The 23,440-nt window shown below is 37.9% G+C and overlaps 1 long non-coding RNA gene across 1 annotated transcript; it reads right to left on the bottom strand.

The window, feature by feature from the left end:
• Nucleotides 1-1,903: 1,903 nt before the first annotated feature.
• Nucleotides 1,904-21,508, bottom strand: LOC135701473 (uncharacterized). Its single transcript, XR_010517623.1, has 3 exons — nt 20,813-21,508; nt 2,007-2,367; nt 1,904-1,945 (listed from the first exon to the last, which is right to left on the bottom strand). It is a non-coding gene; the product is annotated as an uncharacterized LOC135701473 (long non-coding RNA).
• Nucleotides 21,509-23,440: the final 1,932 nt, after the last annotated feature.

Raw genomic sequence — 23,440 nt, forward strand, 5'->3', positions numbered from 1 at the left:
CATAGTAGATAAAATGAAAAAATGGTGAAATTTTCAACAATTTTCAAATGTAAATGATAAAATAAGCATCGATTGTGAAACATGTTTGCTAAATATAAAAAAGCCATTTTCATTTTATCCTCACTTCTCCACTCTTCCGCATTTCTGCATTTTCCTAAAGAAGACTGTTGCGATGTTGTGCCTATATCATACTCTCAATTGATAATAACCGTTCACTTATGAGAGTACTGACAAATACTAAATTAGAGTGATAGATGTGACCCAATGTATGAAAATTGAATTTGTGTGCATTCCATCAGGTGTATGGGTTAGCAAACCATTCGATCATTTTCTCCGAAATATACAGCTCCTTATGTGACTTAAAGTCGGATTAGTGCTCAGCGGCTGCTAGGCTCCCTTAGCTCAGTCGGTAAATGCGCAGCTACAAAGCAAAACCATGCTGGAGGTGGGTGGGTTCGATTTCCGGTCCGGTCTAGGAATTTTTCGGGTTGGAAATTTTCTCGACTTCCCTGGGCATATAGTATGATTGTACTTGCCACACAATCATACTAATGCAAAAATTGTAACTAATAACTAATAACTGTGGAAGTGCATCTAGAAATCTAAGTTGAGAGCACGCAATAAGCCAAAAAAAAATGCGAAGAAGAAGAAGAAGAAGAAGAAGAAGGCTGCTAGGCTCTGCCTTAAGAACGTCGTTCTGGCCGAGGAGGGCGACTCTATCTACGATGCAGAATAGATTGTGTTTTTCTGTGGCTAGCTGCACGCACGCTGAGTAGATAGAAGGAAGATTTATGTCGATTTTGAAGATTTCCTGCAAAAATATGAAGCACGATGCAAGTAGATGCGAGAAATGAAAGATGATTTTTCGAAGATTGATTCGCTAGATGTGCCGCCCCTCTCGATTCTGGCTATGGAGTAGTTGATAGTTGAAACGCTGATGAATGTTGGCAATTGTAAATTATGAAATTTTGTTTTCAAATTAATAAAATATAATCCAAACGATATTCCATAAGAATTCTCGACGAAGATTTCAGACAGAAAAGATTTTGATGCAAGGTTTATTCAGATATAAATCCATTATTTGAAATTGTCTAACCACTTTCAGAAAGTCTCTTGAACGAAAACTAGTTTTTAAAATTTATTTTCACTTCCACTAAATTCTTCAGGTATTTGGCCTAATATTCAATTTACTGAATGAGCATGTATTCGTCATTCGGTTAATGGCCGAATAGTGCTATTCGGTGCAGCTCTAGTTGACATTTCTAAATATTTGAATGAAATGAACCTGATTGAAGTGTCAGCAAGCAAATTGCAATTTGGTGCACAAGAAAACTTGTCAAATCAAAATTGAGTTTTCCTTTGTAAAGTGAATTTTGTAAGTAAATGTATCGATACCATTTCATGAAAGTCGATTTTGATGAGAGATTTCAAGATTTTGAAAGAATAAAACAACCTATCGTATGATTCTACTCCATTCGGTAGGAGATTCTCCTACCAGCTTGCAAATGGAGCTAATTGAGTTGCAAAACGATGAAGCAAATTAGAACACAATTATCTGCTGGGTATGTATCCGGGAATTTGGAAGAACGCGGATCATATTGTATCATTATTCGGAACAATTTACGACCCCGGCGATGTGGTTAACCCATACCCCGAACCAATAAATATGATGATAGTATGATATGATCACATTATTCTAATCGCTCTCTACAATAAACTGCTGGCCATACCTTACTGATACTAATGACAATTCTAAATTAATCCTAAATCCTTGGAGCCTGATTTCATTATCATGTTACATACCTCATCTGAAATTGAACCTGTCCTCATGTGCTCCTTCATAATAAACGTTCCGATCGAATGTCTCCTTGTCTCGCCAGATACCGTTTCCTCGCATAGTGGATTCTCTCTGCCTTCTTGAAATAAGCTGGTGCATTTTGAATCACTGGAGAGAAAAAATTATGTAAACAATAGGTAATTTTAGAAGACCAAGGTAAATGACTCACATGGAATTCGAGTAAAATACATCATCATTGGCGCTGTTTTCGGAAAATGATTCGTTGTAGGAATCCCATCTGTCACGGATACTGTCAGCTCCATGGTTTCGGTAGTCTAGCGTGTTATGTTTCCTAGTATTCGTACCAGACTTGACCGAGGGCGATGTTGTGCTATTACTGCGTGAGCGCAATAAACCTTTAAAACTTCCACGCCGTTTGTGCGCCGCCGGCTGATGATCATTATTTACAGGAACTGACTTTGTTGCTGTGAGTTTATTGGAGGAATTTCTTTTCTTAAACAGGAAGAAACTTTTGCTGCTTGTTTCATTACTTCTCGTTGCAACTTCTTCGTCAAAATAGTTTGGGTTGTCTGAAATGGAAAGGAGATTATAAAAAACAATTGAAATTAGGTAGTTCCAAACATAGCACATTTCCCACCAATGATCTTGGTGTCTTCGGTGTCGTAATCGAGTCGAAGACATCGAGACGATTTGAAGAAAATTACCACTTCTATCACACCTTTTGCACTTTTTGGGTAGTCCAGTTGCAATCAACAATATCCCAGTTAAATCTATCCAATATGAACCCAAATGTATTAAATGCTACAGTGAAAGATGCTACACTCAAGGTGTTTCGTTGTAGAGTGCTGTTTCTTCACAATTTCAAGAACACAAATCTCAAGATTTACAAGATTTATAAATCTAAAAATGTCAGCTAAAGTAGGTAGGGTAGGTGTACCAGTTATGGCTATACATTCCTATTATGGTCATGGGATTTCCATACACACCATAATAGGAACGTTTAGCCATGACTGGTACATCTACCCTAGTAGTATCAGCTATGTGCATTCACAAAAACCTTAATATGTGAATTTGTGATGTGTAATGTGAAAAAGAACGCTGCAAGGAATTAATTCAAGCTGAATCTCCATTCATTAAATGTATCCACCTATGATGAGATCTGACCTTTCTTATTGTGGTAGATATGGTTGGTATGGAATAATAATAACATTACAACCATTCGCTACAATATCCATTACAAGACTTGTACGAACGGTTGTAATGTTATTTTGTGTGGTGTGCTGGATTGACTGGTGTGCTCCATCGGTCCATGACACTTACGTTTATAAATTCCTACTGAATTACTCAAGTCTGCATGGAAGGAAGAGAAATAGAATAATTTTTGAATGATATGTGGGTTTGTGTTTGAATTTTCACGCAGATATTGGCCATGAAATATGTGGAACATACCCAATTGTGTCCACGGTTGGGCACTTGATATAACCACCATTGCACTTGTTATTTTCTTGTAACTGGCTACTTCCCCGGGGGTGCCAAGAACATGCCCGGATATGTTCAATGTGGTCCTGAGCATTTGATATAACCACCATTGCACTTGTTTTTGAATTCTCAAATGAAGAAGTGTCATGATGGGTTTTTGCACTAGTTAGAACCAGGCCACTTCCTCGGGGGTACCCGGAACATGTTGGATGTAGCCGAATAGGTTCTGGATGCTCAACATGCCCACCACTTAATCTTCTTTTTTAAAGCTCATTTGATTTGAAATGGCAAATGATGGGTTTGACACGTTTCAGGCTGATTATAGACTCACAATCAGGGTAGAAACGTAACAATTGATATCTAAAGTTGATATGGATTAACCACAACGTCGGGGTTGTCCCTTAATTTTACTATTTAAATTGGGGAACAGTATATCAAAAATTGCTATTAGTTTGATTGATATAAGATGTAAATATCACAAATAATATTAAAATCTATGCGAACATAACTGAGTAATAGCAAAGTAAGTTGTTGCCGTATCTAAAGAATAGCAAATTTATATCAAATTTTGCTTTTTTATACCTCATCAAGGTATTGTAATGTTGCTTAAATCAATCAATTTAACGATCACATCAGGTCTTGAATCCATGATACCAAAATATTTTAGCAAAGCAAATTGTGCTTTGATTATATGACTGAGATGTTTTCTTCTACCCTGGGAGGGACCCGTATTCACCAGAACATGTTCCGACCATATCTGGTTGACCGATTTTAAAAATGTTCTATGAGATCTCAATACTTTTCATTCGGCGTTTGTTGCGTCCGATTCAGCCAAGAGACACGTCACCCAAAATTGCGTAACACACACACAGAAATGCACACACACACCCACACACACACACACACCACACACACACACACACACACACACACACACACACACACACACACACACACACACACACACACACACACACACACACACACACACACACACACACACACACACACACACACACACACACACACACACACACACACACACACACACACACACACACACACACACACACACACACACGGAGAAAAAACAAACATGAAGAAAAAGAAAAAAACAAAAACAAAATATGAAGGACGACGGCAAGACGCCAGACAGTGAAAACGAAGGAGCGAACGTGTTCGCAAGGAGCGGGATATTGCAGAGATGACCAGTGTCGAACCTGGGGGCCACTGCGAGTTCCAGCAGCAGCAGTAAGTCTCAAGAAGAGCAGCCAGGCGTTGGGCTAAGCCAGATATTCACACCGGTATCCAGCAGTAGCAAATCTCAAGAACTGCAGCTTGGGAGAACCAAAATGACGGAGGTCGGGAGGAAGATCGATGAACTCTATGTGTTCATAAAGGGTAAAAAAAAACAACGTACACAAAGTGATCAAGCAACTGGTGACTGGAATCAAAGAGTGGCAAATCGGGAATTCCGAGAATGGAGAAAAAGAGCCGAAAATCCCTAAAAGGCTCTCCTGGAGGCCAAGGAGAGCATAAGACTGGCAGAAGCACATTGAGACGCCGAAAGAACCCACAAATCCACGTCCTGAAAAGAGAGATAGGGACACACCAGGAGATGAGGAGGAGCCCAAGGAAATGGGAGAAAATGGTGGGTGGCGTAAAGTCGAGAACCAAAAAACAGAAGGAAGATGAAGCTAGGAAGAAGGAATAGGAAGCGAGGAAGAAGAAAGAGAAGAAGAAGGATTACAGGAAGAACAAAGAGAAGCCAAGGCCTCGTAGGGAAAGAAGCAAGGGTGACGCTCTGGTTGTTGAGGCGCACGACAAAACGTCCTACGCAGCACAGTGAGAGAGGATCCGGAGTTGAAACAACTAGGTGAGAACGTGGTGAAAACCAGGCGAACCCAGAAAGGCGAGATGCTATTCGAGCTGAAAAGGGACCCTACGGTTAAGAGCGCAGCTTTTAAGGAGCTCGTCGAAAAATCTCTTGGCGAGACGGCGAACGTAAGAGCCTTATCCCAGGAGTCAGTGGTCGAGTGCAGGGATCTGGACGAGATCACTACAGAAGCCAAGTTGAAAAGTGCGCTGAAAATGCAATGCAACCTTGGAGACATACCGATGGCAATTCGGTTGAGGAAGGCGTATGGTGGCACGCACACGGCGTCGATACGACTTTCTTCGGACGCAGTTAACGAGCTGCTGAAGACAGGCCGAATCACGGTTGGGTGGACGAAAGTAAGCGGGCATATGTGGAAGACGAAGGCATTCGATAAGGATCTCTTCATCGAAGCTCTAAGGGTAGACAGCTGCGTTCTGGGCCTAAGCGTTGACCGAATAATTAGCATGTGACACAACTATGCCGAGAAAACTGGAGCCAATGGACAGGTGGCGTCCAGCTTACTGGTGGAACGAGGAAATTAGCACCCTCCGTGCTACTTGTCTTCTAGCCAGAAGGCGTGCTCAGAGAGCAAGAACAGAAGTAGACAGAGAGCAGCGCAGGGTGGTGTTTCGAGAGACCAGAGCTGCACTAAAACGAAAGATAAAGCTGAGCAAGTCAAACAGCTTCAAGGAGCTGTGCCGCAATGCCGATGCCAACCCCTGGGGCAACGCATACCGAGTCGCGATGGCAAAGATCAGAGGTCCAACGATGCCGGTTGAAATGTGTCCCAACAAGCTGAAAGTCATCGTGGAGGGACTTTACCCACAGCATGACCCAACGAACTGGCGCTCCATAGAATGAGGGTTTCAAACTACCTCTGCAGGATTCTAAGTAGTTACTTTCGGAGATGAACCAGCCTACGGCTGAAAATCTCCTAAATAAAGAAAAAAAAAGTAGTTACTTCCAGAACCGGGTCTTGATCTACGAGACAGACACGGGGCAGAAATAGCTTACAATCACGGCGGGAGTTCCACAAGGCTCCATTCTAGGTCCCACGCTGTGGAACGGAATGAACAATGGCTGCCCAAAGGAGTTGAGATCGTTGGCTTTGCGGACGATTTCGTCTTGACGGTAACAGCTGAGACCCTGGAAGAAGTGGAAATGCTGGCGGCCGAGGCGATAGATACGATTGGTAACTGGATGCAAGGAGCGAAGCTGCAGTTAGCCAACCAAAAAACAGAACTGATGTTGGCCAGTAACTGTAATGCAGTGAGGCAGGCAGAAATCACCGTTGGAGACCACGCCATTGTTTCGAAGCGCGTGCTGAAGTATCTGGGAGTGATCATCGACGACCGTCTGAACTTTAACAGCCACATCGAATATGCGTGCGAGAAGGCGGCGAAGGTCATCAACGTAATAACCAGAATCATGCCGAACAATTCTGGCCCAAGCAGCAGCAAGAGGCGTCTTCTGGCTAGTGTGTCTTCATCGATACTAAGGTACAAAGGTCCAGCCTGGATTGAAGCACTGAAAACGAAGCAGAACCAAAGGAAATTGAGCAGTACGTTCCGGCTTATGACCATGCGATTCGTGAGTGCGTACAAAACCATTTCGACGGAGGCAGCATGCGTTATCGCCGGAATGATCCCTATCGTCATCACCTTGGCGGAGGACTACGAGTGCTATATGACGAGAGAAACCAGGGGAGTACGAAAAATGGTGAGAACAGTGTCGATGGCTAAGTGGCAGCAGGAGTGAGATGCAGCGGAGAACTGTAGATTGACACACAGGCTAATACCGATTCTTTCGACCTGGGTTGAAGCAGGAAGCATGGAGAAGTCAACTTCCACTTGACGCAGTTCCTGTCTGGTCATGACTGCATCGGTATGGACACACAACGTCACCCTGCTGTTCGGAGTGTGGGAATGTGGAAGAATCACCAGAGCACGTGGTCTTCGAATGTCCTAGATTTGATGCTGTGCGATAGGAGATGCTCGCCCCTAGCGCGAAGAATGTCATCGAAGAAATGTGTCGAGAGGAGGGCACCTTTAACGCCGTCAGCAGAGCAATAACGCAGATCATGTCAGCTTCCCCGTCTCAAAGCCTTCATATACGTTCTCAAAAATATTTATTCCGGCATTCGAAGTCGGGTACACACATAGATTATTTTACAGGAGTCAGTATTTTTACTGTAAAAATTCAAATGACCGTTATCCGTAAGGAATCAATTAAATCGACAAATTTAATTTTCTACCATTAAATGAGATTTACAGAACTGATTGTTTTTTCTTGATTTGGTTTCCATCGATCTTGTTTTCCGTGCTGAGCACCAATGCTACCGAAGCCAGGGAGGCAGTATTATAATGAAATGATAAATAAATTAGAAAATTATTAAATCACGGTATAGGAAAACTACAAAGAAAAATAAATAAATCTAAACCAATATGAAAACTTAAATAACATCATATTACTATTTCACAGAAGATAGCATTTTTCATAACCTTTAAAATTTGTTTTTATAGATATTCAGTGTTTTTTTTTTATTCAAAGACATTTTTGGATTTATTACCCAAAATTACTTCAATTTTTTTCCGCATATATTTTTCCTGAAAAAGAATTATTGTTTCGAACAACTTTATCTCAAAGTCATTTCGAAGAGCGTCGGGAATTTGCAATGGATTCATGCATAAATGACATCGTTTCGCAAAGAATTGATTTATTGGAACTCTTATCAAATTTAAATTTTTTCATACCATCACAGCATTTACGGCATAGAAATTTATTTTCAACGAATTATTATCGTACGAACTATGCCAAGTGTGGGCCTATTAACCAAATTATTGCTATGTACAACAAACATTGCGATACTATTGACTTTTCAATGTCCAAAACCAAACTAAAACAATGTTTCCGCGTGTAAAGATAGCTAGGAAAACCATTTATTTAAAACTATTTATATGCTCATACATATTTTACTAAACCAAAACTGGATAAATTTAAGTGAACTAGTGTAAGATAATCAATGTAACAAAAACGGTCTACAAACATTGATGACGACACATAAAATAAATAAATAAATAGATTGGAAGTGACGTGTTTGAGTAATGATTTGTTGAAAAATATTGAATACGCTATTTTGAAGTATTTTACGAAATTCAAAATAGCCTAATTTTAGCTCAAATGATGGACCATAACAAACAATGTTATAGTTTCATGAAAATCGGGGGAATCTATTACAGTTTAATGTCTTGTTCAGACTACAGAGTTTTTTACCCGATTGGTTTATTTATTAAGACACACTTGTCTCCACTCCACGGAGCCGAGAACCCAACTACATAGTTATAACATGTTACAAGGATGTTATAATAATTATCAACAAGAAACAATGTCATCGAAATTGCCCTGTTACATGCGCGAACATAGCATACAACCAGACCCCCTTCACTCTTTGGAATTTATAGAGACAGATAACAGCGCCAATAGGTCTTTGGCGATACAACGTTGAACTGCAGCGTTGAAAGAAAACACGCACACCATCATCTATACATGTACGAACCCACACCACTGAGCGGAGGGTACAGCGCAAATCAAAACACGAAGTGGTGTCATTACTCATCGTCATCACTCAGCTTCGGCAGCTTTAGTTTACGATTTAATTCGCCGTCATTGAAAAATACCTTCTTTATAAAATAGAAAAGTAATCATTATTCCAACGTAATTTTTGAATAGCCAATAGCGTGCAGCGTTGGCCAAGGAAGACGGCATATTTTATTACGTTTGTTTAGCAATGATTTCGATACGTTGCGTTTTTTCCATGTATACTTCTATGCAACTTCTATTATGTTGAGCAACAGCTTCATAAATCATCAATTCTCGATTACTTTTTCGAAGAGACGTATCTGCATTTATTATTGTTTTCTCAAGGTTTTCTGATGCGTATAACGTGGTAATGATTGAAAATGGATGCAATCATAACGAAGTGAGAATCTTGCTATCGCAATATAATGATGATGACATCGATCATCCTCTTCCCTCGGCTGATCATCAACGTCCACGCTGGCATATGTCATACTGACACCTGTCATTTATTGAGCCCTGGTGGTAAAGTTGGCGGGGGACTCCCAACAGTTTCAATGTGCACTCACGAGATGGCACTGCGATCACATAAGGGTGGTGTATCCATTGCCTTGTTCGAGGAATTGATTTGTGGGATATCTTGTTAATGAAATATCTTTGATAAAACCAAACTAGAAGAAATGGATGTAATGTCGGCCTAAATGCCCCTAATTTGGGTCCATACATAAATTCAGCAATCGACTTAATTTGCAATAGCGACCAAAAATATCCATTAGTACCGTCCCAATGACGCGTTCATCTAGATAAAATTGATAAATCTAGATAGAGCTGGAATTAGGGCGTAACAGCTTTTGTAAACAATGACTTCTCTCGACGATTTCTAGTAATTTGAGGTACGCCCACACAAACCAACATAACCGTCGAGTATGAGAAGTCTTCTTCTACTCGATGGTGATGTTGATTTGCGTTGACGAGCTTTAAATTTCTGGAAATCATCGAAAGAAGTAATTGTTTACAAAAGCTGTTACGTCCTAATTCCAGCTCTATCTAGAAATAGCAGATTTTTAGCGATGGGCCCAATCTTAGATCCAAAGGCCAACATTAGAGTCATTTCCCCTAGTTCACTCATCGATTTTCCATACATCACGCAGGTGACAGAAACTTTCTGTTCGATACACCACCTAACGTCAGAAAAGGCATTTGCATTTGATGCATACATTTGATTACAGTTAATGGGTGAGTGAGTTACAATTATTACAATAAAAGATATAATTTAATTACATTAATTACAAGCAGGGAAAATTGTTGTGCACATTTCTTAAGCTTATAGGAACACGAGCATAATTGTTTAATCAAGTTTTGATTTAAATTTCTGTTGTAGCTTTGAAGCATATATTCGATAAAACACTGGACAGACTGAGCAATTATAATATGTTATAATAATTATCGGCAAGAAAAACGCCATCAAGATAACCTTGTAACATGTTGTAACTCTGCAACACAGCATAAGTGTTATATGATCATAAAGCTTGGATTTTCATAGTTTTCTTAGGATGGCGCGTGATTATCAATTTGTTCCATATAAACCTCAAATGATTTGTGCATAGTCAGTTTTTAACCAAATAAATTCAATTTGTGGGAAAATTATCAAAACCCAATTTGAAGCCGTTTGAGTACTGTGTAGCGAAAATTTCAAAATTTGCATCTAAATTAAATAATGGTCAATGCACTGAAAATGTATTTCATTGCGTTACTTATCGTAAAATATTCAATGATTTCCTTCAACCATAGAGCAAAAATGCACTCTTGAGACAATAACAGTCACCTAATCATCCTACAACCTAGATACTATTGAGAAATCATACCCTTACTACCTGTGCAAAATTGTACGACAATCGGTTGACAATAAGAAACTTACGACCGCTGATGGAATTACTGTTCTGAGTGGATACCTGCGTGAAGAAGACTGCAATTCAACACCATTCCGGCAGTTGTAGCTATTTTCAAAATACAACGCGGGTGTGCTCGGCTAGAGATCGACGATTCGACAAGAAAGTAAAGTGGCAATATTTCAAATATTCTCACGTTTTTCGAAACAAACTGGAGGCCGCCTGCCAAGCCGTGAAGTGTTTCTTTTCTTCGCAGCAAGTAACAATAAGGGTGCACCGAAGAAATACGCGTAGACATGAGGGAACGATGAAAATCTGTCGAGTGCATTTTATTATGCAGCACATCTGTTTTTTTATTTTTTATTATTCGTCACGAGGAACCGGAAGTTTGGATTTAGATGCAGCAAGCCACGATGAAGGGTCGTATATGAGTGTTTCTTTTCCTTACTTAGTTTGTTTAGAATTCATATAGAGTATGTTCCGATAAACTGATTGAAATGCTACATTGTGATAAATTTCGAATTTTAATGAACACACGAATTTTCACTTGATTTGCCTAAACATTTGTTAAACTGAAAAAAGCATGACTAAGCTAATTATGCTACAAGTTGCAAAATGAAGATTGTTCCTGCTCGGGTACACAAGTATGTTATCAAAATTTGAATCTCCTGAATATCTTGGACGATTGAAATTCTCGGTAATCGTAGTACCTATTCAACAAGTGTATAAAGAAAGTTTAATGCTTTACCGTGCTCATGTTGACCCATACGATTGCGCTATGGCATCAACATAAAAATATAATTTGTATTGATGATCCTGGATCATCAGAAATGTTCACTGAATTCAGGCCTTAAATTCAATAAGCCATAGATTCCAGAAAAAAGTGTTTTTTATCCAACGAACAACTCCAAACAACATATTCACTGATGTCCTGGGCATCATCATTCGATAATTTCTGAATATCTTGGACCCATGTAAATTTCAATTTTCAAGTTTATTGGTAATCAACAAGCTTGTACATTCAATATTTTTCATAGTTGAAGATGCTAATTTCAAATAACAGACTGTAGTGGTAATTTTTATACGATAGATGGAGTAGATGAAAGCATACAGTTGATAGTTCCGTTAGAGTACGGCAGTGTGAAAATTGCATATAGATATTAGAATAGCGAGCTAGGACAACTTTTAAGGAAGGTACAAATCGGTTTTTTCATCTCTCTTTACCAAACTCCCCCTTTGGAGAGGGATGGTGAGGGGTGTTGCAATTTCCAAACCTACGACTGGATGCCTTCCTTCAAATAACAACTGAAGTGCGGTAAAAAATCGGTAGAACTGTTTCAAACACACCGTTGGTATTTGAGCAGTCGGTTTTCATCTCTTTTTGCCAGTGGTGGCGGGGGGGACACACCCCTCTACAGAGGGCGCAATATGTTTTTTTTTTTTTTTTTTCCTTCAAAATGTAGGCTTTTTTCACAACTTTATTAAAAAACATCAGCGATGTGTTTTATTTCGTTTTTGAGTAATATTTTTTTAAGATGTCAAGTTTTGGGTTTTCGCTCAATACTCCTAAATATCATAATATCCTTAATAAGTATAGATAATTTGACCATGTTACAGTCGCTAAAAATCAATGGAGACGCATGGTAGTCTAGTTGCATACTTAAATTGTTTTCGCCGTCTAAGACATTGACAACTATTTAATAACGAAACTTGACACTCTATCTAGTGTTTTTCCAATTTCAAATAACGTAAAAACAATAAGTACTGGATCATAAAAATCACTGGGGATTAGAATGACCGTCGTCATTTGTATCATGCAAGTTAACGGTTAAAGAAGCTTTACAATTATTACTATCACGATTGGCTTATCACATATCGTCATGTGCCGCCTTTTGAGTTGTACATATACAAATTTGGCTCGCTGATTAGCTCATTGGGTCTCATGCCGGTAAGAAAAAAACTATTCCCTTAGAAATTTGTATGGCATCTTTCACGTCAGGTGTAGTTTAAACCTGTATTGTGTAATGATAAATTCAACTGAAATAAACCTGCAAGCAAGCACTTTGAACGCCGATTTGTTACAAATCGAACCACATACGCGAGCCAATAAATACACTTTTTTCCGTAGAACTCCATTAGTTTGAATATCTAAAATCGCAATTAAACGGTGCTTATTTACAACTTGTTTAACTGCCCAAGTAACCAACAAGCCCGTTAATCGCCTTTTTTGCAATATAATGTTGATATATGGCTGATATAAAGTTTTAAAACCCTATGACAACCTTATATTGCAAATAAGGCGATTAAAATGCTATTAACGGGCTTAGTGATTACTTGGGTTGCGCATTCCGGGGCCTCGCTTAGCTCAGTCGGTAAAGGTGCAGCTACAAAGCAAGACCATGCTGGAGGTGGCTGGGTTCGATTCCCGGTCCGGTCTAGGAATTTTCCGAGTTTCAAAATTTTTCGACTTCCCTGGACATAAATAGAGTATGACCATAGAGGTAACTCTAAGACCAGAAGGTCCTGAAGAAACGAGCTCAACTTTTTGGCTCAGCTCTGGTACTATCTTCGGTCCCAAGCTAATCAATGCACCCCTCGAAACATAGGAAAATCCACGAACCCCTCATTTTATCTGTCAAACTTTCAGAGCGAATCAAAACAAACATAGTGTAGTACTGGAATTTATACTAGAATGGGGTACGTTAATCGATTTGCTTGAGACCAATACGCTAGTCAAGTAGTGAGCCAATTTAAAATCGTTACTTTCCACCGGTTGGTATGACTATACTTGCCACACAATTATATTATTGCAAAAATGGTACAGGCATCGTAAACTCTTTTTTTTTTTTTAACTCTTTATTTGTTCCAAATTCAAAATAAATTACATTTCATTTTAACCTAGGTGCTCCAGTTACTACAGTAACGTACCAGCCTTAATTGTTATGATATATATCTAAGTGTTTTTACATTGTTCATGTCTTGGCAATTCAGTATTTTAAACAGGTTTTTTAACCTGCATGTCAGTATAACAATTGATATCTTAAAACTAAAAACTAAAACTAATCTTATCTAAGTATAAAGGGAATTAATCGTTGCAATTGAGGATTGCAACGACTTTTGCCTGAAATTATTAATTATTTTGTTGGACATTTGTGCTAAAGTCTTAACATTCGAAATTCTATGTACTTCGGTAGTACTGTACCAGGGAGGCAACTTCAAAATCATTTTCAGAATTTTGTTCTGAACCCTTTGAAGTGCTTTTTTCCTGGTAGTGCAGCAACTAGACCATATTGGCACAGCGTAAAGCATGGCCGGTCTAAAAACTTGTTTAAATATTAGAAGTTTATTCGTCAGGCAAAGTTTGGATTTCCTGTTTATAAGAGGATACAAACATTTTATATATTTGTTACATTTGGCTTGAATGCCCTCAATGTGATCTTTAAAAGTTAATTTTTGGTCAAGTATTAATCCAAGATATTTCACTTGGTTTGACCAGGAAATTGGAACTCCGTTCATAGTGACTATGTGACTACTACTAGGTTTCAAAAATGAAGCTCTAGGCTTATGTGGAAATATTATAAGTTGAGTTTTGGAAGCGTTGGGACAAATCTTCCATTTTTGTAAATAAGAAGAGAAAATATCTAAACTTTTCTGCAGTCTGCTGCAAATAACACGAAGACTTCTTCCTTTAGCGGAAATGCCTGTGTCATCAGCGAACAAAGATTTGTGGCAACCCTGAGGCAAATCAGGGAGGTCCGAAGTGAAAATGTTATACAATATAGGCCCAAGAATGCTACCCTGAGGAACTCCTGCCCTAACAGGTAGTCGATTAGATTTGGAATTTTGATAATTTACTTGAAGAGTTCTGTCAGTTAAATAATTTTGAACTAATTTCATAATATAAAGTGGAAAATTAAACTTTTTCAATTTAGCAATCAAACCTTCATGCCAAACACTGTCGAATGCTTTTTCTATGTCTAGAAGAGCAACTCCAGTTGAGTGGCCTTCAGATTTGTTTGAACGAATTAAATTGGTAACTCTTAAGAGTTGATGAGTAGTTGAATGCCCATGGCGAAATCCAAACTGCTCATCTGCAAAAATTGAGTTCGTATTGATGTGAAGCATCATTCTATTCAAAATTATCTTTTCAAAAAGTTTACTTATTGAAGAAAGCAAACTTATTGGACGGTAGCTAGAAGCTTCAGCTGGATTTTTATCCGGCTTCAAAATTGGAACAACTTTTGCATTTTTCCATTTATCAGGAAAGTATGCCAAATGGAAACATCTGTTAAATAATTTTACCAAGAAAGACAAGGTACTCTCTGGGAGTTTTTTGATGAGGATATAGAAAACTCCATCATCACCTGGAGCTTTCATATTTTGAAAATTTTTAGTTATAGACCTTACTTCGTCCAAATCAGTCCCCCAGGAATCATCAAAAATATTTTCCCGAGAGAAAATATTCAGAAAATCCCGAGCAACCTGATTCTCAATAGGACTAGTAAGACCCAAACTGAAATTATGGGAACTCTCGAATTGCTTAGCAAGTTTCTGAGCTTTTTCCAAATTTGTGATCAAAATTTTACCACCTTCTTTAAGCGCTGGAATAGGCTTTTGAGGTTTTTTCAAAATTTTTGTGAGTTTCCAAAAGGGTTTGGAACTCGGGTCTAATTTAGAAATATTATTTTCAAAAGTTTTGTTCCTCAGGGCAGAGAATCGCTTTTTAATTTGTTTTTGCAAATCCCGCCAGATAACCTTCATGGCAGGATCGCGTGTTCTTTGATATTGTCTCCTACGGACATTTTTAAGACGGATCAAGAGCTGAAGATCGTCGTCTATTATAATTGAATCGAATTTAACCTCGCATTTTGGTACTGAGGCAGCTCTTGCTGCAACTATAGAAGTAGTCAGAGATTCAAGAGCATAATTAATTTCATCTTTGGTTTGCAAAGGAATGTTTGGATCGAAGTTATATTCCATAAATGTTCGATACTGCTCCCAATCAGCTCTATGGTAATTGAAAGTAGAGCTGTTGGGATTGGACATTATTTCTTGGGATATTTCAAAAGTTACTGGAAGGTGATCAGAACCGAAGTCAGCATGGGTAACCAATTGGCTACAAAGTTGACATGAATCAGTTAAGACCAAATCAATAGTGGAGGGATTTCTTGCAGAAGAAAAGCATGTTGGGCTGTTTGGATATTGAATAGTATAATAACCTGCAGAACAATCATCAAACAGAATATTACCATTGGAATTGCTTTGAGCATTATTCCATGAGCGGTGTTTTGCATTAAAATCACCAATAATGAAGAATTTAGACCTATGACGGGTAAGTTTCTGGAGGTCACCCTTGAGAAAATTCTTTTGCTGGCCTACGCATTGGAATGGCAAATAGGCAGCTATAAACGTAAGTTGTCCAAATTTTGTTTCAACAGAAACCCCCAAAGTTTCAAAAACTTTGGTTTCAAATGAAGAAAGAATTTTATGTTTGATTCGTCTATGAATAATGATGGCAACGCCACCACAGGGTCCATCAAGACGATCATTTCTATAAATCAAGTAATTTGCGTCCTTCTTAACCTTATGGCCAGGTTTAAGGAACGTTTCAGTTATAACGGCAATATGCACGTTATGAACTCTCAAAAAGTTAAATAGCTCGTCTTCATTATCTTTAAGAGATCGAGCATTCCAATTTACAATATTTAATGCTTTAAAATCCATTACTGAATTTTAAAGTCATGACAATATTATTTGCAAATTTTACTCCAGTTTGAATAGCATCAAACATGGAGTTAGATTTAAGCATATCAGAAATCATGTCAATTAATGAATTCTGTAAAAATTCCATTTTGGGGGCAGTAATGCTTCCTAAGTCAAAATTGTCAAAATTTCCGTTAGAACGTTGGTTAGTATTTTGATTTCTACCCGCTGCAATAGCAGCATAGGTAGCTCCATTAACTCGCTGAACATTGTTAGCAGCGAGGGGAGTAGGTACAGATGAAACATTTGAAGCAGGGGAGATATTTGTACCTACGGGTACGAATGTAGAATTTGTTCCTCGTTGACCGTTGTTAACAGCAGAGGAATTTGTACCTGGTCGGAAACGTGGAGCGTTTCCTACCTGACGGTTAGAACGAGATTGTAGGATCGCTTTGCGAGTCTTACATTCCCAAAAATTGGATTTGTGGTTTTCACCACAATTTGAACATTTAAATTTCTTAGGATCTTCCTTCACAGGACAGTCGTCCTTTGCGTGAGAGGAATCACCACAATTCATGCATTTAGCTGGCATGTAGCAATTTTTAGTTCCGTGACCCCATCCCTGGCACTTACGGCACTGAGTGAGGTTTTGGAAATTTCCTCCAGTCTTCCTGAAGTGTTCCCACTTCACTCGAACATGGAGCATAAGGCTAGCTTTTTCTAAGGCCTTAAGGTTGTTTAGTTCACTAGACTTGAAGTGAACTAAATAAAAATCATTAGAAATCCCGTTGCGCGAATCGCCAGGACGGGATTTCATTTTCATTTTGATTACTTGGAGTGGCACAACTCCAAGTAATTTTGCCAGTTCATCTTTGATCTGATCCAGGGATTCACCACTGGGCAGTCCTTTCATGACAACCTTGAACACACGTTCAGTTTTGGTGTCGTAAGTAAAAAATTTGTGCTTCTTCTCAGTAAGATACTTGAGAAGACATTTAAATCCGTCCAAGGTTTCAGCCAATACACGGCATTCACCCCGACGTCCAATTTGTAGTGAAAACTTAACTTTCACGAAATTCAAAAGTTCCATGCGAAGAGCATGGAAATCGGTAGTGGTTATCACAATAGGGGGAATCTTTTCCTTCTTGGCATTAAGCCGGGAAAGTTTACTAGAATTTTTCTTGGATGATGGATCATTCTCATCATCCGTGAGCAAATCAAATTGATTACTCAAATTAATTTCATCAGAAGGGGGGTCAAGTGTTTGCCCCTTTCTTTTGCGTTTAGGCGCCATGGCGGCAGTAAATTTTTATCCAAATCGACTTCCAAGCAGATTACTATAAGAATCTGAAGGATCGAAGAGGAATTTTCCAAATCGATATCCAAGAAGGATTACCTCGGGTAGGGTCCAAACAAGGATCGAAGAGGAATAAGAGTTGAACAAGGTAGAAATTTTTTTTACAGGTTGAGAACTGAAAAGTGCTGTTTAAATTTGTTGTAGCTTTAGGTAGTAGTAACACTTCCTTCAGCAAAAAGCAAATAGATCCGCACGGCAAGAGAGCACGATGCGGACTGAAAAAACTCTTAATTAATAACTGTGGAAGTGCACCTAGAACACTAAGTTGAGAGCACGCAATATGCTAATATGCGATAAGCAATAAGCTTGAAATTCGAAGAAGAAGAAGAAGAAGAAGAAGAAGAAGAAGAAGAAGAAGAAGAAGAAGAAGGAGAAGGAGAAGAAGAAGAACTGGTACCTACACTACCCAGGTAACCACTAACCATTAGAATTTGCAGTATATCTTGCAGATGCTTCTTGCTGAATATAAGCGTTATAAATGCATATCTGTTGTAAATCAGCAATTAAAATGCATCATAGTCGCAAATCCGCATTGTCAATGCTTCGATATGAGATACGATATGCTTAAATAAATTCAAGATGGTTTTGTTTATTATTATTAAGCAGCCGTATATTTAGCATAAAGTGGTTTTTAAGAAGCATTTGCTGCTGATAACGTGCTGTTTTAGATGCTTCTTGGCTACCTCTCTAGGGGTACCAGTTAACACTTTAAACACGATGCCTCATGTAAAATGTGTAACGGCAAATTGGCAATGTTTGAAAAATCATTGCTCATTAATTTATCTATAGATTTTAAATCTATTGGAATCGAATAAATCTTTAAAGTATTTAGTTTGAAATCATGTCAATAGATTTTTAATTCAAGTCAATAAGTGGTCTGCTATTTATTAATGAATGTTTGATAAGCCATAGTTCAGGCTATGGTTTTTCAAACATTGCATATTTTCCGTCACACATTTTACTGGGGGCATTGTGTTCAGAGCGTTAAACAAATTCTAAAAGAGCCCCGTTTAATTGCGATATTAGCTATTCGAACTAACGGGGTTCTACGGTAATGCATTCAACCGAGAAACGTAAGAATGTGCAAGGTGTGACCTTCAATGAATGACCTAACTTTGTATTGTGGTTTTTGAATGTTTTTTTTTAGATGATTTTGAAATGAAGAGTAATACACCGTTCTGTCCAGTAACGCTGGTATATGAGCTTTTCACCATGCGTTACTGGTATAATCTACCACCGAGGCCTAGTCCTAACTACTTCAAACTAGAGGAACAGGATTTTATTTGTAATCAAAGGAACACATCTTAGTCCTTGTTACTTTTTATCCCTTGTTAATAGTGACAAGACTCGGGTTTTTCCACCGAGTATAATCTTGAAACAAGGAAAAAATTAGCAAGTAATTTTTTCTTCTAGGGTAGAGAACTACTTCGGCCTAATCGCCCATTTTGGGCCTATCGAGCAAAAAACTTCAAATAAATCCTTGATTTCAGAGTTAACAAGTCAATTGTGCGTTTGGTACGATACTTTAGTTTATAAGCTAAGGAGCGAAGTCAATGAGAACGCGTGATATGAAGGTTTGCATCAATTATTCCCAAAAACAAAAGAAGTGCTCCGACCGAATCACGTTTTATCTTCATCCGATAGGCCGAAGTGAATTCATTGGCGTTTCAATGGCGTTTCAAAGCGTTAGGCCGAGTTTAGAATCCGTAGGCCGAGTTTGGCGTCAAGAAGCAGTGTTAGACTTTTGACAATATCTCAACGATTTGTTTCTCTTTATCAAATCTTTTGGTACGTACGGAAAGGTAAATAAATTTGGAAGCCATCAGTAATGATAACATTCCATTTGGTACTAAACTGCGCTAGATAAAGAAAGACTAAGTGTGGGTTGTGCTTAATAGGCCGGAAATGGGGTAGTTAACCCTATTTGTTTCTTAATCTTTTATTCTTTGTTCTCTCGTTTGGGTCAATATTGATGTCATTGCTTGATTTTGTTACTAGAGAATCCGTTTTAAATCTTCAAAGGAATATAAATATTGGGACCTTTCAATTAGAATCGGTTCCTTGCGATAAAGGCAAGAATAACAATTGTATCAAAACCGAATATTTCATAATTTCTCAATAGTAATGGAGTAATAAGACATGCACTAAACTAAGGACACGGAATATATCATAATAGATCAAATTATTGGTCACACTCGAATTATGTGCCGAACAGAGGAGAATAATTTAAAAACACACTTCATTCTTTAGATGAGGACTCTCTATCCTATAAAGGACAATGCTTCATCACTAGAACGTTACTCATCTTTTCACAAGATTGGTACATTGAAGTGAATATAATGAAGAGGAATGCTACAAAAATCACATCATTAATTTGTGGGTGTAGGTAATGGATTTGTAGGAATATTTCCTTGTATTTGCGCCAATGTTCAAAGTAATTTGAATCTTATGTATAACTTGAATCATATATCTTTTAAAAAAAGCCAATCCATGTAGTCCGCATATTTAATCTTGATTAAATACCATATATGTTAATCTTTTGGCGCAGAAAGATCTTCAGTATAATTGTGCTTACACATACTACAAGACTTGAAACTTCCACTCTTAACAAGAGTGGAAGCACTTAAAGAATACTAAGTTGCAAGCAAACATAACTTCTAGTAGAATGAGCCAGGAAGAAGAAGATGGTTGTGACACCATATTTTTGGAAGTCATTTTCTTACACTTATCTCATCTCTTAATACTAAGCGAATATTGCATGCTGTACTACTTGCTACATTTATCTAAAAAACTCATAACGTGTGTGTTACATTTATCGTGTGTCTTGTTTACCAAATTATCGAAAATATATAATATTAGATTTTGTTTGAAAATCCTATCCCTATTTCCATTTATAATAACAAAACTGAGCTCTAGAAATCGTATTTGTGAAGACCAATCATAACTTGCATCAAATGTACAAGTTTGATTATCATATATTTGTGTTATCCAAATATTTCAAACAGACGACAATGATTTCAAAAACCAAAAAAAAATGCTGGATACATTTCCCCCTACGACAAGTTAAAGTTGATCGACTAGGTATCTTTTAGCATTCATAACGTAATTTGTGGATTAGAAGCTGAACATACCTGAGTACATGGTGATCGGCAGCAAATGTATACTACAAATATGTCGAACGAATAAACAACGAGTAAGCAGTGAATTAATTATGACAAACACGACTATTTTGCACACAGAAAAGAAGTAGCCTTCACTTAATTTTCATCATCTGGATATATGACACACTTTTAATCATTTTTGCACATCGTAAAAGAACGTCGTTTCACTAATTTTGCATTTGGCTTGCATATCACATTTTGAAATGTATTGCGTCATGACGCCATCAGGAACGTATTCTTTTTCTCTTAGAATACACCACATTAGCGTAACACTAAACCATTGAACACTGTTTCACTCTGTGAATAAAGGAGCACTCTTTAACGAATTATCTAAATTGTACCGTCTTATCCCGCATGGTATCGACCGAAGAGTATACACATTTCTGGATATCGTTAGAGAAAATTACACATCCACTGCCGCCTGGGCAAAGTCTCAAGATCGTGTCGTCTTTGTATTGTGGCTGCATATGTTCAACATCCGATCGGGTCTTTTACTGGGTATGGCATGGTATGGATAGGGGACTCCGCCAGCACGTTCGTGTATTACAGACTTGAATGATCATAGTTGAGTACGCCGGCGGGATGTACACCACCCGGACGAGAGCCATAAGCGTCGTGAATTTTATGTTTTGATTGGATTCCTTCGTTCTCTGCTCCTTCGGTGGTGCGTATTCTCTCCCTCTCGACGATGACGATGAGCTCTCATGCGTATTTGTGGATTTGAGGAAATCATCATGAATGAATGAAATGTGAATGGGAAAATGCTGTGCTTGTGCGGAAAATATTTCAGCTCGCGTTGTTTAGTATCACGAGTTCGAGATGGACTGAACAATAATGCAATACATATGTGCTCGTGCTCGGGATCCACAAAAAATCAAAATTAGATCAGATTAAAAAAAAATATGGTTAAAAACTATACATTTAAAAAAAAGAGGCAAGAGTTTGTTCGGGAATTGGAACATATGAACAGAAATAACATAATTTAGTGGGCTGTCCTAGATGAGTCGCAGGATTTGAAGATTTTATTGTTTATGCTAAATTGTCGTGATTTGGTATAATGAAATCTGAGCTATAATTCTAAACTTTGCCTTAAATATTTAAATGTTTCAAAACAATTTAGGATGTGTACCATGTGCAATTTAGATTTTTTTGCGTTTTTAGGGCTACTTTATCAATCCTTCACAGCTTTATAGTTCTTGACCTATGCTTCGAGAAGACGAAATGACTATGTATTTCCCCTATGAGCTCATAAAATAAAAAAAAATTTAATAAAGTCAAGATTTACTATATTTACTATCTTCAGTAAAACATATGTGTTGCTTGGGCAACAAATGAAAATGCAGTCCGAATTTTAACGCGTCTTTTTTTATTGGGAACGGTTAAAATTTTCCTGTGAAACATGGAGTTTTAGGTTAGTTAACTGTTTGTTTACATACGTTTATATCTTACGTTTGTGCAGGTTTCCAATTCGCTAACCAGATCGGTTTTATGTATGCAGCGCTTGAATAATACCTGTAGACCATTATTTTTAGAATACAAGTTAGAGATAACATAAGAATCTAACTAAAATTTACCTCAGCTACTTTACAGCTCATAAATTCCGACGCACTTCTGGTGCACGTAGCTTTACCACACTACTTGACCTACAACCTACACAAATTTTTCGTATTAGTTTTAGTTTTCATGTTTGTATATATTTCCCTACCTTACTTTTAAGCGATAGATAATAAGAATTCAATAATGTTAAGCTAGTTTTAAGGTAGATAGATCACTAGGTAATATATTATCACAGACAAACAGACGTAACTCTTTGAAAAACTTGTTCTTGAAAACATAGTATCTCAAAACATATAACCTCAGTAACGACATCTCTCTGGCTTCTCGCGGAAAACAAGCTTGCTCGCTAACTCTTAAACAATATTGCATAAAAGTTCTATAGAATATATAGAAACGTCAAAGTGATCCGATGCCAGCGCTGCGGCGAGTAGTTCGCGGAACTGATAATATTCAAATCAACCGTTAAATGCATGAACGAAGATACACATTGAAGAGTTACGTCTGTTTGTCTGTGATATTATGTTTGATTATTATTCAGGCTACTTCCTAAATCTCACACACGATGATTTGCCGATTTTCTTCTGACAGGTGAAGTGACAGTAGACCTGCTTGTAGATTTCCACCGCTAACTTCACTCCGTTGCGCAAAGCATCGATACAGCGCCGCTGCATCAATGACCTGAATGAGTAGGTGCGGTGTCGCACGAAGGGCGTACGCAACACATATGTTTTTACTATTTCAATCGATCTCTAGAACATTGTATGTTTTAAAATTAAATACAGAAAAGTTATGTATAAAAAACTGAAAATATATGAGAAACAATGAACATGTAAGCTACCGTACTCAAATATCGGAGAAAAGTGACAAACCAAACCTTCATAACTTTATAGTATTTAACCCAAGCGTCAAGCTAACAGGAAGTTTTGTAATTCCACTTGCCTCATTCCCCCTGATAGCGCTTGAAGTTAACAAAAAATACATTAAAAATGTGCTATAACTCTTCAAGGAATAATTATAGCGACTTAGAGTATTTCAGTCTCT

The sequence above is a fragment of the Ochlerotatus camptorhynchus genome, unplaced genomic scaffold, assembly GCF_037179485.1.
Source record: "Ochlerotatus camptorhynchus isolate MF236.1 unplaced genomic scaffold, CSIRO-AGI_Acam_v1.1 ptg000164l, whole genome shotgun sequence".
Classification (NCBI taxonomy): Eukaryota; Metazoa; Arthropoda; class Insecta; order Diptera; family Culicidae; genus Ochlerotatus; species Ochlerotatus camptorhynchus.